The sequence below is a fragment of the Erpetoichthys calabaricus genome, chromosome 9 (genome assembly GCF_900747795.2).
Source record: "Erpetoichthys calabaricus chromosome 9, fErpCal1.3, whole genome shotgun sequence".
In the NCBI taxonomy this organism is placed as follows: domain Eukaryota; kingdom Metazoa; phylum Chordata; class Cladistia; order Polypteriformes; family Polypteridae; genus Erpetoichthys; species Erpetoichthys calabaricus.
In genome coordinates, this window is record NC_041402.2 from 12,375,267 (window position 1) to 12,389,708 (window position 14,442).

Here is a 14,442-nt window from a genome sequence, read left to right on the forward strand (position 1 = left end):
TTACAAAGCCTTAAATAATCTGCTCCATCCTATATTTCGGAATGCCTCTCACCTTACACTCCAAATCATAACCTTAGATCTTCAAATGAGGGTCTGCTTAGAATTCCAAGAGCTAAACTTAAAAGAAGTGGTGAGTCGGACTTCTGCTGTTAGGCACCTAAAATCTGGAATAGCTGACCGATAGGAATTCACCAGGCTAATACGGTGGGACACTTTAAAAAACTGATAAAAACACATTACATTAACATGGCTTTCTCATTCTTCATTTTAGTGTAACCCTGATCCTCTGTATATGCATTGAATTATCATTATTATTTATGATGGCTTCAAATACCCGTACTAACCCCTACTTTCTCTGCTGTTCTTTTTCTGGTTTTCTGTGGTGCTGATCTGCGCCCCCATCACCTGATCAAAGCACCATGATGTCCCCACATTGATGGATTAAAGGCCAGAAGTCCACATGACTGTCATCATCAAGTTCTTCCATGAGAACCCTGAATACCATGAGGACAGATTGAGGTCATTGATGTTAGGTAGAATGCCTAGAGGGGGCTGGATGGTCTCGTGACCTCGGAACCCCTGCAGATTTTGTTTTTTTTTTTGTTTTTTCTGTCCTCCCTGGCCATCGGACCTTACTTTTATTCTATGTTAATTAGTGTTCCCTAATTTTAATTCTTATTTATTTCTGTTTTTTCTCTTTCTTCATCATGTAAAGCACTTTGAGCTCCATCATTTGTATGGAAATGTGCTATAGAAATAAATGTTATTGTTGTTGTTATTAGATTTTTGACCATTTTGCTGTTTTTTTGACTTCACTATTGGATTGCCTTTGATTTCTCTAAAGTCGCAGCTCCCCTCTCTCAATCGTCTCTGTGGTCAATGACGCCTCTTTCCAGTTCCGAGACCATAAGGGACAGGGTCATTTGTCCTCACAGGGCTGTTTCTCAGGACTGTGGAGGAAGAAAATGACAAGGCTGTTAAGCAGCAGTGCCAAACTCTCGGCTTGAGGTGGTATGAGATACATGGGATGAGCTTGGATGTGATCCTCAGACACACACGCATGGCATCTTCCAGATGAACGTTCATTAGATGTTGGCTGTCATGCGCACAAAGCTGTCCATATGAGTAAAGGAAGCAAGTCAAGCCTGTTTTATTTTTTCAGGGTTAGTAGCGGACTAGTTGGAGTGAGTCGCTGGGTATGTCTGACTGTGTCAACGACTTCATGGGAGAGCTGCCTCCGACTTGATAAGATTATGTGAATGAAGTCTATGACAGAAAATTGCTGGAATAGTCGTGTATTGTGACATGGCCTTTAGTGGCTTACTGAGTGTCTGGAAAACTTTTTCTAACAGCACTGCACCACAAGCACCAGTCTGTCCCATTGACACAAGGCTGGATGGATTCATGTATTCATGCTTTTTATTCCAAGTTCCGACATCACTAACTCTGAGTTGTAAGTTCACCAGACACAGTGATATTTAAAATCTTTAATTGTCCAGATTTGGCACCATCATGCCCAATGACAGAAGAGGAACATTACACAGCAATAGCTCATCCAATTCAAAGACTGACATGTTGGGCATTCAGAGGTACCCCCTGTGTGTTCTAATAATTAGCCGTCATTTGAAGGTTTGTGACCTTTCTGTTAGTTTGACCGAGTCTGTCCATTTTCCCCTGACCTGGCTCATTAACCCAACTGTGGCTCACTGGATCTCTTTTGTTTCCTGCTGCATAAACGAGACAGAGAGTTAAGTCTGTGAAAATCCTAGGAAGGCAGCTTGGACCCAACATGTCTGATAATGACCGGGCCAGCTTTTCCACTTACGCGTTCTCCTATGGTGGAAAAAATATGGAGGGGTGGCATTTTTTTAAACAATACAGACTGATTTATGATGGTTTTTTACTATTTTCACATACTGGAGATGTTTGATCTCAACATCTGATGAGCTACACAAGCTGTAAGCAAAAATAATGTCTGAGAGGCATCTGATACAGATCTCACCAGCTATGGAAAAACCTCGCATGTCACATCTTTCAAGTTTTCGGCAGATTGAGAAAACAATGTCGCCCGATAATGAACGATCTCTAGATTTAATTTTTCCTGAGCTTCACGTACACAATATTGTTTTTTTTTTTCATGAATCAACATCACCTGCCATTTAAATCACGCAGTCGCAGCATTTAAATCACATGATCGTAATCCGACCTTTTCATTGGTAGGCAGACTGTCCTCATTGGTCAGTGGAGTTGCTAGATTTTTGTCCTACAGTAATATGAGCCTTCTTCCATTGTGCTATGACCAGAATGAAGACGTATTTGGCCATCACCACTACCTTATCACATCAGGAAAGACTCCAAAAACTAAAAAAACTGTTTGTTACGAGGTTTTTCCATTGCACGTGAGAGATGTATCCTGGATGCTCCCCTGTGGAAGTTTTACGAGAGGAGACCTCAGGGTAAGACTCAAGGCTTGCTGGGGTGATTATACAGTCATATGAAAAAGTTTGGGAACCCCTCTTAATTCTTTGGATTTTTGTTTCTCATTGGCTGAGCTTTCAAAGTAGCAACTTCCTTTTAATATCTGACATGCGTTATGGACACAGTAGTATTTCAGCAGTGACATTAAGTTTATTGGATTAACAGAAAACATGCAATATGCATCATAACAAAATTAGACAGGTGCATAAATGTGGGCCCCCCCAACAGAGATATGACATCAATACTTAGTTGAGCCTCCTTTTCAAATCTAACAGCCTCTAGACGCTGTCCTCCTATAGCCTTTGATGAGTGTCTGGATTCTGGATGGAGGTATTGTTGACCATTCTTCATACAAAATCTCTCTAGTTCAGTTCAATTTGATGGACAGCCTGCTTCAAATCATCCCATAGATTTTCGATGATATTCAAGTCAGGGGACTGTGACGGCCATTCCAGAACATTGTACTTCTCCCTCTGCATGAATGCCTTTGTAGATTTTGGGTCATTGTCTTGTTGGAATATCCAACCCCTGTGTAACTTCAACTTTGTGACTGATGCTTGAACATTATCCTGAAGAATTTGTTGATATTGGGTTGAATTCATCAGACCCTCGACTTTAACAAGGGCCCCAGTCTCTGAACTAGCCCCACAGCCCCACAGCATGATGGAACTTCCACCAAATTTGACAGTAGGTAGCAGGTGTTTTTCTTGGAATGCGGTGTTCTTCTTCCGCCATGCAAAGCGCTTTTTGTTCTGACCAAATAACTTAATTCTTGTCTCATCAATCCAAAGCACTTTGTTCCAAAATGAATCTGGCTTGTCTAAATGAGCATTGGCATACAACAAGAGACTCTGTTTGTGGTTTGAGTGCAGAAAGGGCTTCTTTCTCATCACCCTGCCATACAGATGTTCTTTGTGCAAATTGTGATGAATTGTAGAACGATGTACAGATACATCATCTGCAGCAAGATGTTCTTGCAGGTCTTTGGAGGTGATCTGTGGGTTGTCTGTAGCCATTCTCACAATCCTGCTCATATGCCACTCCTGTATTTTTCTGGGCCTGCCATACCTGCTGGGTTTAACAGCAATTGTGCCTGTGGCCTTCCATTTCCTGATTCCATTCCTTACAGTTGAAACTGACAGTTTAAACCTCTGAGATGGCTTTTTGTAGCCTTCCCCTAAACCAGGAGACTGAACAATCTTTGTTTTCAGATCTTTGGAGAGTTGCTTTGAGGATCCCATGCTGTCACTCTTCAGAGGAGAGTCAAAGGGAAGCACAACTTGCAGTTGACCACCTTAAATCCCTTTATATCTCATGATTGGACACACCTGTCTATGAAGTTCAAGGCTTAATGAGCTCATCAACCAAGTAATCAGCATTGAGCAGTGACAGGCATTCAAATCAGTAAAATGACAAGGGGACCCACATTCGTGCACAGCCAGTTTTTCAAATTTGACTTCATTTCATACAACTAAATACTGCGTCACTAAAAATCTTTGTGCAGAAAACACCGCAGTGCTCAGATGTTCCTAGGAAATGAAAGACATACCACTGTTATCTTTTTTGTTGAAATTAGAGTAAATTATTATGCAGACTGAGAGGGGTTCACAAACTTTTTCATATGACTCTATCTCTCAGAAGGCCTGGGAACACCTTGGAATCCCACAGTATGAGTTGTGTGGCTGGAGAAAGTGACATATGGACCCCACTGCAAAGGCTGTTGCCGCGTAGAAAATGAATGAATGAACAAATTAATGTTTATTGCTGTCTTCCTATATAACCAGAGGCAAGGTGGCAGGAACCGCAAGACAGGCAATTGGCCGGGGTCCTGTACCGGGAGACCCCTAACTGGGTAATTTCCCCAAGAGGCAGTCTGTTTGCATAGGTACTCATTGGTACTCATTGCAATGACAATATAACGAGAAATCAGCGGGAATCCCCCATGAAGCCTAGCATCGTCACACTACAAGAACACGATTGGAAACCCCCCTTAATGGGGAAGTTTTAGTAACTTTAAATGTAATCAGAACTGATTTCACAAATCAGGCAGATGATTTGTATGTCTGGAAGCAAAAAATGGATTGAGATTCTGTTCCTTTAGACCAGGGGTCTCAGACTCTGGTCCTGGAGGGCCGCAGTGGCTGCAGGTTTTCATTCTAACCCTTTTCTTAATGAGTGACCTGTTTTTGCTGCTCTTGAACTTCTTTTGAATTCATTTTAATTGACTTGCTCTTGAATACTCAGACCCCTTAATTGCTTCTTTTTCCTTAATTAGCAGTTAGACAATAATGAGGTACAAAATGAGCCAAAACAACTGGTGTCCATCACACACTACAGGGGTCCTCAATCACGGTCCTGGAGGGCTGCAGTGGCTGCAGGTTTTCCTTCCAACTGGTTTTCTAATTAGAAGTCAGTCCTTGCTGATAATGAAGCTTGGTATTTAACTGTATGCCTTGTTAGCGTTTTTTTATTCATCCAAGAGAAATTGTAATTGCGCTGTAGAGTTTCTTTACCTGAGAACATTATCCATGTATTTTGTGGACTAGAACAAAATTAAACTTAACACTCCTTCCAATTGCCCCCTCATTTATTTCTAAACATTCATTTATTTTTTTTAAACACAGACACTTTTAATGGTGCATATGCACAGGTTTAAAAGGAAGTACGTTGGCTGGAGAGTTTCTGCTTTATTGGTTATCTGCATTTTATTATTAACTAATGTCTGATTAACAAAACAGGCAACAATTAAAATTTTAAATACAGCTGCTAAAACTAAAATAGGCAATTAAGGGCTCTGAATGGTAACAGGCAAGAGAACTAAGATTAAGCTCAAAAATGTTTTGCTTTAGTAGTAAATAAATGGGCTCTAATTAAAAAATTGCTTGAAGTGGAAACCTGCAGCCACTGCAGTCCTCCATGGGCCTCATGCATAACGCCGTGCATAGAATTCACACTATAACATGGCGTAAGGACAAATGCGGAAATGTGCGTACGCACAAAAAAATCCAGATGCATAAATCTGTGCGTTCGCCAGCTTCCCAGTCAGCATTAAAAGTAACACACGTGCACGCGCCTGCTGCCCCACCGAAACTCCTCCCAGAATTAGGCTTCTTTGAATATGCAAATCAACATAAATAGCCCTTAAGCTCAGCGTTCTGGAAAAGGCAATGGCAAAAGCACGGGGGGAAATAAAAGAATTTCAGCGAATACCAAGTGGAGGCAAAGAAAAACATACTATTTGTTGGTTTAAACAGTGATATAAACAACAAAAAGAAGTTGATCGAGTGACATATAGTGTCAGAGAAACTCAAAAGCTCAAGTTCATAAAGTCGCACTGTGACCGAAATAAAAAAGAAGTTGTCAGATATTAAAGTCGCCGTGAAAAGGCGAGTCATAGCCCACCATCTGAGTGTCATATGTAAGCTTATTAGGGTACAGAGAAAAAAAAAATAGGGACACAGTGGGGAAAAAGCATGAAATGTCAACTTTAATCTCGAAATTTACACTCTAATCACGTAGTTTATTTTGTCATTAAAGTAGAACATCATAAACTTCATCTTTAAATCGTTTAATTTACTAGTTTCTCAAATACCATCGTAACTAAAGTAGCACGTTAAATACTTTGTTTTGTATTTGATCTTCTATGTGCTCTATGTGTGTGAATCACTACGAGCTTTTAAATAGGCTTTCTCTTCCTACTACAGGACACAGAATCCATTACATTCGTGATATTACAGCTCTCTGAATAATTTAAATACTGAGATGTATACTTGATATCATTTTCATGATAATAGGAATTAAAGTATGTATTAAACATGGAAACACAGTGGCGCAGTGATTGTTCCTGCCTCATGCAAGATGCTTGCTGCGCCATGCGCGAACTTCGATGAAATAATGTATTACAGCAGTACTCTCTTTTAAACGTACTAACCTCCAATTCCTGTCCTTACTTTTCTTTCTCCAAATACCCAATCACCCCACAATCAGCTCTGTAATAGATGTTAAGCCATCTGTAAGCTGAGAACGCCGATTCTTCAAAACTATTAAGGAACATTGAAATATCTTCGTAGTACGTGTTTAATGATTCTGTCCATCTATCCTTCCAGTGTCACACCAGCCCAGCAAGAATACAGCGCGAGGTAGGAACAATCCGTGAATGGAGCGCCAACTCCTTGCTAGCGTTGTGACACCAGTGTCCTCACATGTTTAATTATTAACAATATAGATTATTTAAATGAAGTTAAAGTTTTATCTGTATAATATAATAAACATATTTTGCTGCATTTCATCTGAAAAATAATATCGTCATCATATGTAAATACGCGCTTTATAAAGTGGTTCATGTTGTGCAATATTATAACTGTATCGCAAGTTTACATTGAGGTAATTGTACTTATAAGTACAAACAGTTCCACAAGGAGCACTTGATGGACTGATTGAGTGCGTTTAGAATTCTTGGGATGAAACTGTTTGTGAACCGCGAGGTCCATACAGGAAAGGCTCTGAAGCATGTGGTGTATGAGTGCTGTTCAAATAGACTGTATGCATGGCTGAGGCAGCGTGTGCTTGATGCTGTATCCCGATAATTCTCTTTCTGATCAGCTGCTGTAGAGCTGTGATTCCACACTCAGATACAGTGATATAAATACTCTGTGTGGTGCAGTGATAGTAATATGGAAAAAGATGATCTGCTGTGGCAACCTCTAACGTAAGCAGCTGAAAGAAGAAGAAGAAGGTGCAGTAAGAGTAACAACACTAAAGCAGCTATGGTATTTAGAATAGTTCTGTGGACCATTATATTGTTACAGGTTAATTACAATCAGATTCCTTAAACTAATGAACAATATGCGGTTAATTTCAGTGTATTTATAAAGCCGTGTCAGGGATGTGGATCTGAAAAACAAAGGGGAACCACACTGGAACAGTAGCACTGCTGTAACACCTGTCATTTAGCTACCGTGAAAACGTGCATGGCTTTACGTCAAGTTTAGGTTTTATACATCGTGATTTGAGCGTAGAAATGGGCTTACGCAACATTTTTGTGCGTACGCACTGTTTATACATGAGGCACCAGGACTGCAATTGAGGACCCCTGATCTACAACGTAATTAAATTTGTCTGTGATGAATGAAAGTGCTAACAAGCCATTGAGTTCAACACCAAGTTTCATCATCAGCAAGGACTGAGGTCTAATTGAGAAACTGGCTGGAATGAAAACCTGTAGCCAATGCAGCCCTCCAGGACCGTGATTGAGGACCCCTGATACAGTATGTGAAAATAAAGAAAGGTGAATTATTTCAGGAATGATGATCTGCTCAGGTCCACAAAATATTTTACCAGCGCTCTTAGAAAAAAGAAAATCAACAATTTCAGAAATGTCTGCTATTGCACAATGAGAACAGCAACAAGCCATTGAATTAAAGAACAAGCTTAATTAATGACAAGAATCAGAGCCTCATGAAGCAACTGAAATTGGTTGGAGTTTGAGGCCCTGACTTAGCTGGTCTTCTGTTGGCTCCCTCACTTCACATTTCATGTCTGTTTGGGTGCCATTTAAGGAAAGCAATTCAGAGGAACAAATCCTAAAAAACAAGTCCATCAAAATGAACGGAAAAGGAGTTAATTAGACAGTAAAATCTGGTTACCAATCAAGAAAAGGATTAGAATGAAAACCTGCAGCCACTGCAGTCCTTCAGGTCTGGAGTTTGAGACCATTGCTTTAGACCATAGTTTGGGTCGCGATTGTCTGATTTTTGATGCCTCATTGCATTGAATGGCAAAGGGTCCCATACATTTTACGAAGTGTCTAGCAATGGGTTGATGCGGACAAGTTTAATGAATGTGTTATGGCTGTTGCCGACGATTCTCTGAGGGGGATCCATGGATTACTGCCTGTGGCAATTCTCAGCTTTGGCCATCTTGAAAAGGAACCTAAAATACAGTCTTTACACATCATATTCAACAATTTTGAGGTGTCAAATCAATGAACATTATAACAACGGGTCAGTGATACGAATTATTCTGTATGCGAGTCGTCATTTAGTGGGCTTCATTTCCTTGCTCGATCAAGGGGGGTGTCATTTCCCAGTTTCTCCAAAATGTTGTCTGCACGCGGCTCAATCCCCCAATACCCACCCACAAACTACCCCCCCCCCACACTCCGCCAAGTTTTCTGTAATAAATCTCAGTGTTTGTGTGGGAATTTGCGTAGGTGCATTTCAAGCCTCTTTTAATGCATATGAAGCTCCACTTCATACCACTGCCTCCAAATCTCCAGCACTTCGGCCAGCTTCCTCAGGTCTTGGTCACGTCTCCACCTGAACCATCCCTGTGATAACACAACCTTACAGCCGGTGAAGGTGTATTTGGGGCATCGCAGAGGGAGCAGCTCCGTCCTGTACCAAACCTCCGGTGTAAGTTGCATGGACAAGGTAGGAGATCGCAGGTGGATCTTATTAAGTTTTGTAAATACTGACCTATTTATAATCTTCCATTTATACTTGAGAAGACATTTGCTTCTCAACTTCAGTCCCATCTTTTCAAAAAACAAACCTGTTTGAACAGTTTCAACACGGCTATCGTCTGAAACATAGCACTGAAACTGCCTTGGTCAAAATTACAAAATGATCTTCTCCCGGCCAGCAGATGTGGGACTTGTAACAGTTCTTGTACTTCTGGATCTCAGTTCTACCTTTGATAATACAGTATATCCCATCAAATAAATTTGGAAAGTTTAGCTAGTTTTGTAGTTTGTGTATCAAAGGTTTTCCTCTTATCTTACAGATAGCTTGCCAATAGGAATTCGCCAGGCTGATACAGTGGAGCACTTTAAAACACTGCTGAAAACACATTACTTTAACATGGCTCTAGCTTCATTTCAGTTTAATCCTGATGCTCTGTATATTCAATTAATTGCCATTATTATTCATGGTGGCTCCAAAATCTGTACTAACCCCTACTCTCTCTTCTGTTCTTTTTCCGGTTTTCTGTGGTGGCGATCTGCACTACCACCACCACCTGATCAAAGCACCGTGATGTCCCTACATCGATGGATTAAAGGCCAGAAGTCCACATGACCGTCATCATCAAGTCCTTCCATGAGAACTCTGAATAAAATGAGGACTGATTGATGTCACTTATGTTAGGTAGAATGCTTAGAGGGGGCTGAGTGGTCTCATGGCCTCTGAACCCCTGCAGATTTTATTTTTCCTCCAGTCGTCTGGAGTTTTTTTGTTTTTTGTGTTCTCCCTGGCCATCGGACCTAACTTTTATTCTATGTTAATTAGTGTTCTCTTATTTTAATTCTTATTTTTTCTTTTTGTTCTCTTTCTTCATCATGTAATCATTTGTATGAAAATCTGCTATATGAATAAATGTTGTTGTTGTTGCTGTTATCTTACAGATAGAAGACAGTTTGTTCAGGCGAGTCGGAGAGTACAGTCGTTACACTGGGAGGTCCACAGGGTTCGGTGCTGGGTCCTCTTCTTTTCCTTATTTACATTTTTCCTGTAGGTAATATATTTTTGCATCATGGTATTCAATTTTGCTCTTATGATGATGATACGCAGCCTTATTTATCCTCTGTTCTTCCTCCTTATATTCTTACTGCTCGTCTCCAGGACATAAAGTTATGGATGACGTGTACTTTTCTTCAGTTAAACAGTAATAAACCAGAAGTACTCCCCGTTGGTACTAAATCTGTACTTGCTAAGAGTAACAACTCTCCCATTTTGATAAATAATACATTCACAGAAATCTCCTAAAAGCCAGCGTCTGTAGCCGAGGATTGGACCGCCAAGGTCCCCGCCTTCGGCCACCACCCAACTCACACTGCACCCGACCTCCTTGGTCCCTCCCATAGGTGGTGAGCCCATGGGAAGGGGGACCCACGTTGCCTCTTCGGGCTGTGCCCGGCCGAGCCCCATGGGTGCAAGCCCGGCCACCAGGCGCTCGCCATCGAGCCCCACCTCCAGGCCTGGCTCCAGAGTGGGGCCCGGTGACCCACGTCCGGGCGAGGGAAAACGCCATCCAAATTTTTTATTCGTCATAGGAGGTTATGTTGAACCGCACTTTGTCTCATCCCTCACCTAGGACCAGTTTGCCTTGGGTGGCCCTACCAGGGGCATAAAGCCCCGGACAACAGAGCTCCTAGGATCATTGGGACACGCAAACCCCTCCACCACGATAAGATGGTGGTTCGAGGAGGGGCACCTCCAAATCCGAGACCATGGTCCTCAGCCGGAAAAGGGTGGAGTGCCCTCTCAGGATTGGGAGCGAAATCCTGCCTCAAGTGGAGGAGTTCAAGTATCTCGGGGTCTTGTTCACCAGTGAGGGATGAATGGAGCGTGAGATCGACAGGCAGATTGGTGCGGCGTCCGCAGTGATGTGGGCTCTGCATCTGTCTGTCGTGGTGAAAAAGGAGCTGAGCCATAAGGCAAAGCTCTCAATTTACCAGTCGATCTATGTTCCTACCCTCACCTATGGTCATGAGCTATGGGTAGTGACCGAAAGAACAAGATCGCGAATACAAATGGCTGAAATGAGTTTCCTCCGCTGGGTGTCTGGGCTTTCCCTTAAAGACAGGCTGAGAAGCTCAGTCATCCAGGAGGAGCTCAGAGTAGAGCCGCTGCTCCTCCGCATCGAGAGGAGTCAGATAAGGTGGCTCGGGCATCTGATCAGGATGCCTCCTGGACGCCTCCCTGGTGAGGTGTTCCGGGCCCATCCAACCGGGAGGAGGCCCCGGGGAAGACCCAGGACACGCTGGAGGGACTATGACTTGGGATTCCCCCGGAAGAGCTAGAAGAAGTGGCCGGGGAAAGGGAAGTCTGGGCATCTCTGCTCAAGCTGCTGCCCCCGCGACCCGGAAGAGAAGAGAATGGATGGATGGATGGATGGAGAAATCTCCTCCCAGGTCCAGAGTCTGGGTCTCATTCTGGATAGCACCCTTTCTTGTTCATCTCATATGAACAGTATTTCTAGGGTTGCTTTCTTTCATCTTTGAAATATTTCTAGACTTCATCCGGTTATGACAAAACATAATACTGAAGTTTGGGTTAATTAATGTCTTACTTACCTCACTGTAAAGCCATTTTGTCTGGCATCCCTAAAAAACGCATCCGTCGTTTGCAAGTTGTACAAAATTCTGCTGTTACGATGATCACGTGTTCGAAGTCCACGTCGATTCTTTTCCAGCTTCATTGGCTGCCCGTCTACTACCGTCTACAATATAAAACACTGCTCTTAACATTTAAAGCTCTTCACAGTCTCTCTCCTCCCTGTCTTGGTGGTCTCTGACAGACTTGTACCCCTTCCCGCACTCTCAGATCCTCATCTGCATCTTTACTTTCTGTGCCACACATTAAACTTTGTTCGATGGGACCCGGAGCTTTCTCCGGAGCAGGGGTCCTCAATCACAGTCCTGCAGGTTTTTGCTCCAACCCAATTGCTTAATAAGAAGCCCTTATTGCTCAAGTAACACTTCTGTTTCACTTTAGTTGTCTTGCTCATTAAGACTTTGAACCCTTATTGCTTATTTTATTCTTAAACAGCCATATTCTCGGTTTTTAATTGCTCCTAATTAGCAATAACTTGCAAATGACAAAAGAGAGCAGCATTTCTCCATTTAGCTTGTTACCATTTACACCTCTGTGTGTATTTATCATGCACTATTGGGTTAAATTAAATACTTGGAAGGAAATTGAAGAGGAAAAAGTGAAGGACTGAGAAGTACTCCTCCATTGTAGCCTTCAAATCATTTGGATGATAGCCTTAGAAAGGGAAAGAAAATCCAGGATATAAGAATTACCTGACATAGCAGAGTTAAAGCACGAACAAGCCATGAAATTAAATTATTGGCAAGAATTGCTTTCTAATTAAGCAACCGGGTTAGAACAAAAACCTGCAGCCACTGCGGCCCTCCAGGACTGTGACTGAGGACCCCTGTCTTACAGCAACTCTGCAACTTGAGAATTCTCTCTCTGCTCAGATTCATTAACAAAATTTAAAACTATTCTTGAAACTGACGTATCAAATAGGATTTTATTATTTGTCAATGAATTTGCTGTTAAGTTTGTTACATTTTTCTTGCCGTATTGCCGTCGATTTTATTTTTTTTCTGTTCCTATTGATAGTTTACTAGCTGTGTAAGCCTGTGCTGTATTGAAACTATTGAAATCGTCAGAAAAAAAATTGCAATGCTGAGTCGAAGGTTTCGTTTTGTGGATGTGCTCATCCCTCCAGTCTATAAGCGGCTAAGCGAGTTTCTCTCTCCTCGGAGGTTTCGTTTTGCAGACATACTCGCCCCCTTGCCTATCAGCGGCTAAGCGAGTTTCTCTCTCGTTTGTCTTTCCTTGTCGGTTTCACTTTGGCGATGGAGTCGATTTGTTTCAGCTTCATGCTGAAACCTCGTTCTTCTTTCTCCTTCAGACTTGGGGCTGCCTTGCCGGCTTTTTGAGCTTCATGCTGTAGCCTCGCACTTCCGGTGCTGGACAGACAGACACACACACTTCCACACGTAGACGTTTATATATAAGACTAGCTATGTAAGCCCATGCTGTTAAAAGCCCAAGGTCCTAGAAACTATGGATTCTGGCACTTAAATTAAAACGAGTTTAACTCTCTTCAGAGGTTTTGTTTTGCCGATGTGCTCACCTCACTTGTGTATTAGTGGCTAAGTGAGTTTCTCTTTTGTCGGCAGTTTCACTTTGGCGACAGAGTCGCTTTCTTTGAGTCGCTTTCTCCTGACAATCATCCGGCAGCACTTCCTGGTGTGGCAGAAAGTGCTGCATGGGCACCCGAAAGTACTCCAGATGCATCTGGATCCTCTCTTGGCAGCACTTACGGGGTGCGGCAGAAGTGCTGCAGTCCAGGGCTCTGGGACCGTCCAGGTGCCCCCTGTCGGTCCTAATGCAATCCAGGTGGGGGCGGCCCTCTCGTGCCACGGGGGAGGTATTGCCCCTCTCCTGGTCCTTCCATCATCAATCCAAGGGTCCCAGCCGTGCGCCACAAGAGTTAAGACTGGGCTGGCGGGGAATCTGTCAAAAAAATGGGTCTGTTAAAGCCCATCGAGGCATTCCTTTTGAGATTTTGGTCTTTGACTAGTGTGTGTCAGAGGGCAATGCTAAAGAAACTGGAAATCATCTCAACTGATGACAGACATCCATTACATGTAGAACTAAACTTCAGTAAATTAGGAAGGATAGTTGCTTTGGGGGCGGCACGGTGGCGCAGTGGGTAGCGCTGCTGCCTCGCAGTTGGGTGATCTGGGGACCTGGGTTCGCTTCCTGGGTCCTCCCTGCGTGGAGTTTGCATGTTCTCCCCGTGTCTGCGTGGGTTTCCTCCGGGCGCTCCGGTTTCCTCCCACAGTCCAAAGACATGCAGGTTAGGTGGATTGGTGATTCTAAATTGGCCCTAGTGTGTGCTTGGTGTGTGGGTGTGTTTGTGTGTGTCCTGCGGTGGGTTGGCACCCTGCCCAGGATTGTTTCCTGCCTTGTGCCCTGTGTTGGCTGGGATTGGCTCCAGCAGACCCCCGTGACCCTGTGTTCGGATTCAGCGGGTTGGAAAATGGATGGATGGATGGATAGTTGCTTTGAAAACCCACACAAATCGCTCCAGAAACTCCTTTCTTCCTAGTGCCATACGACTTTTCAATAAGAAATATCGGAGATAGTGTTTAAGGTTTTGATTTTTTTTTTTTGGTATAAATATGTTTTATCTAACTGCCTTACCTTAACTTTTCTTATTTCTATTTGTCTGTTTTATTTCATTCTGTCTGTTACCTGTTATTAGATGCAACTGAGAAGGCAAATTTCATGTTTTCCTGTGTAAACATGACTAAATAAAGAAACCTAACCTAACCTAACCTAAACCTATATAACAGGAGTCCCTGTGGACTAGGATGTTTGCTAATGACATTGTGATCTGTAGCAATAGTATGGGGCAGGTTGAGGAAACCCTGGAGAGATG